Source organism: Pinus tabuliformis, chromosome 5_2 (assembly GCF_031772625.1).
Source record: "Pinus tabuliformis cultivar Carrire ecotype Pingquan chromosome 5_2, CPIR1, whole genome shotgun sequence".
In the NCBI taxonomy this organism is placed as follows: Eukaryota; Viridiplantae; Streptophyta; class Pinopsida; order Pinales; family Pinaceae; genus Pinus; species Pinus tabuliformis.
In genome coordinates this window covers 202,662,010-202,666,031 of record NC_142306.1, presented here as the reverse complement: position 1 = coordinate 202,666,031, position 4,022 = coordinate 202,662,010, and positions in this window count along the sequence as shown.

The following is a 4,022-nucleotide window of genomic DNA, read 5'->3' as shown; positions in this document are numbered from 1 at the left end:
TTGATACATCCTGGTCCTTTCTTTGCTGGGAAACCTCCTCTGTTTGAGGGTGAAAGGTTGCTGGGATCTTTATCATCTTTCTTAGAGCTGCAATGTCTGAATCTCTTATCTTTAGCAGCTCCTTTATAGCTTTAGGGTCCTTTGGGTCATGCCCAAGCTCTATGATTATATCCTCCAAAGACCTTATCCTGTTGTCTTTGGCCTGAGAGGATGCCTTCTCCAACTCAAGTTGGGCGGTTGTATTGTTCAGGCTATTTTCCAACCTATGTGCCAAGAAGGTCTTATCTGCAAGTGTCGAATACACCATCTCACCCGTTTGCTTGTGAAGTTCTATTTGATCCATAGGGTGGATGTCTTTTGCAAGAACCTCAAGGTTGGTCCTTATATAGTCTGCAGCTGACTGTGGCTGTAGCATGGTTGGCATGAAATGACTCATGGTCATTTTCCCCTCATTTATGTCATAAGCTGACATAAGCCTCTGCTGATTTGTAGGGGACATTTTAAGCAATTGATTATAGATCTGGAGCCTGAGTGGCTCATTTCTCTTTTTTATGTCAATGAATTGTTGCTTGATGCCTGTTTCGGCTCTCCTTTGCTGACTTGAGGAGCTGATCTCTCCTCCGATTATTCCTTCTTGTTCCTGCTGAAAGGAACTGGCAGATGCCTCCATGCTTGGTGGGCCCATGCCCAATGATTGTCCGATGGGCATCTCTTCTTCAGAAAGGGGATTTATCCTTTGCCTTTTCTCCCCTTGAGTTATGGATGTGGTGAGGGGAGTCTCTTGCTCTCTATCCCTCTTTCGGTTTCTGTCTTCATTCTGAGGAGTTTGGAGCACCGAGGCCTCCACTGTCGTTTCCTTCCTAGGAGGCACAGTTTCTTGAGCCTGTTGCCCAGTGGATATTGGGGCCTCAACTTTTTGTTCTTGCTGCATTGGCTGCTCTTCTTTTTGCTGTTATTTTTGCTGTTCTTCTGTAGGAGGTGGCTGTTCCTGCTCCATCTGCTTTTCTTTACCCTTGCTTGACACCTGATGAACAGTTCTAGCTGCTTGCTGCTGGGCTGTAGAAGATGAGGCAGCTGCTCCAAGTCGCCTTTGATAGGAAGATGAAACCTGCCCACAAGTTTCCAAGTCAGCCTCTTTCTCAATGTTCTTTGCCTCTCTTTGTAGCATTTTCTCTCTAGTGATTGCCTCTTCTAGAGTGCCCTCTTTCCAACTTAGTAAATTGGCATATTTTTCAATATGAGGCAATCTGATGTGAGCATAGCCACCCAGTTTATGTTTTACCCTCCTGAGAGAAATGAAATGATTAGGGTCATAAGGTACCCAACGGAAACTGGTTTCTAATTGGAGGGTCTCTAGGATCATATCTGCTTCCTTCCATCCCTCCTCCCTTTTGTTGTAAAGAAATGGGCCTAGCTGGTTCCTGACCTTTAGTTGCACCTTCTTGTTTTTACTATGGAAATGGACCTGGTCTGCATTTCCAAATTGCCTGAAATACTCCAAGGCAAAGAGTCTCATAGGGACATATCTTGGCAGCCTATAAGGGTCCAACTCACAGCCATATATTCTGATTACTGTATGGTGTTGGTAAAAGTACCAATCACCAATGCTGTAGGCCTTTGAGAGCTGGAGTATTCTTTGCATCTCATCGGTCAACCTGGGAGGAGGGACACCAAATAACAAGGTCATAGCTGGATGGATAAAAAGGTCTATGAATTCACAGTATGTGTATGGTGAACAGGAGGTGTGATGAAAAACTGAAGTCCAAAACACTACAGACCTTGGGTTTCCCTGGGCATCAAGTTTCTTGAGAGGAATAGGGAAACTGTCAGGTTGATAAAATAAGAACAAATGATAGATGTATGAGGTGTATCTGAACACCTTCTCCCTCTCTAGATTCATCAGTTGCTCATGAATCTTATTGGCAATGTATGTAGCATAATCATAATGCACAACAGGAGGCTTTCCAGGGGAAAATATGGATAGCATGGCCATAATAGTGTCATCAACATCCTCAACTCCCCTGTACCCCAGGACATAACTGATCAAGTCCACAAGCATTTTGCCCAAGTCATTGAGATATGGATTTCCAATAGGAGGTGTTCTCATAGCTTCAGAGCTTGGCTGAATAAATAACTGATTAATCTTGATGACCTGGGCACTGGACAGCTTGCCCCCCTTCTTTAATAAATCCATCATGGAAAGAGGAGTTAGTGGCTTTGCAGTGTGAAAGTGCAGCATCTCATTTATGGCCTCAGGGGTGATATGGAACAAGACTGAACCTGTAGGACTGAGAACAACTCTTTGACATGGATCATAGTTTTTACAGCATCTATGGATCAGGTCTGGAAGGACATTGACTTGAGGAAGGTTAAAAATGGGCAAATTGGAGTCCCAAATCCCTAAAATATCAGCTCCACTGAGGTGTTGAGCCTTTAACTCATTTAGCATATGAATGTTAAATTTGGAATTCATTGAGAATGTCTCTGTCATCTGATAATCTTTATCACCCAGGGCCTTCCACTCTAACTCTCTGTGTGGGGCATTCAGAGGTGGGACATTTAATGCTACTGGTGTTTCCATGGCTAATTAGGACTCTGAATTGTATAAGGATTTGCTCTACTGGACAAAGCAACACAGAGGGGTATTTTGCAAGAGTGAGGCAATTTGCAAGGAAAGAACTGGGTAAATTGTGGCGAGAACAATCGAAATGCTCCAAAGAGAGATAAATGAGCAACTGCTGGGACTAGTACCACTGTTTTCCCGGTGAATTAGTGCAGCTCAGGTTTCAAGTCCACGAATGCGCGGACTGACTGTAAGTTTATGAAGACTCGGTTAAGTGCGGACTTTGCAGGTGAATTTCGACCCTACAACTGAAATGAATGCTGGTCGCCGGGGATTTGCTGGCAAACACACTGTTTTTCACTCTTTCTAAGCTAGCTTTGGTGAATTATGCACGAAACCAGGTGCGGAGGGGAAACTTGGATAAATACCTGGTAAAGCTTTGGCAATGGTGACCAATGCAAGTGAATTTGCAGGCGCCCATGGTCTCCAAGTCGAATTTTGCAGGCTGGCGGTGAAATGGTCGTAATATGCATGCAGAACGGAGCAATAGTTCTTTTGACAAAAGTGACAAAAACCGCGATTTTTGGTGAAAAAATGGATTTTTTGGGTTATTTGCGCTTTTTCTGGATGATGTCAGCATGACGTCATCAGGTGGGGTCGGGTACGGAAGGGTGACGTGGCGGCCTGTGAGTGGTCCACGGGGACTGGTGAGGTGGCGGACAGGTCGGAGCAGTGGCGGGCCGGGCGCTGACATGGTGCTGAGTGGTTATGACGTGGGCGTGATGTAGCGATGACGAGGACGTGACGGGATAAGCGGTAAACAATAAGCGGTAAGTGGTTTGCTCGAACCGCTCTGGATACGGTCGCGGTATTGTCAGAGGGTGGCCCGATGAGATTTGGGGGCGATGCGTGGCGGAGGCCTGACGTCACCCTCTGACAATTTCTCGGGAGGTAACGTCCGGCCATCGGGGCCGACCCGATATGGATATGGGCCGTCGGATGGGAAAGCCCAGATCCGACGGTCGATGGGTCAATAAGATGGCAGGACAATACGGCAGCGGGCGGGGCATATTTTATAATTTTTCTGGAAATAGGCGCCCAGGCGGAACCTTTAGACTTTGGCGGGTTTTATGATGCCTTTTTGTAAAAATGCGCATTTGCAAATAAACTTTGGATAAAACGGAAAAATGAGTTTATTTGGTAATTTTTGTGTTGAAATGCGCATTACAGCAAACTTAGGATAAGGGGTAAAGGTGGGTTTTTACAAGGCTTTTTCGCAAGTAGAGTGGGTAAATGATTTCAAAGGGTTGCAAAGGGAAAAGGGGTATAGCTTAGGTTATCAAACTGACCAGAGGTCAATTTAATCCCCGACTTTATACAACCACATGCAAGCAGACTTTATTCCTGCATGATTTTCCAATATTCAAGCATATGGCTATAATGCCAAGGGGGAGGGAAT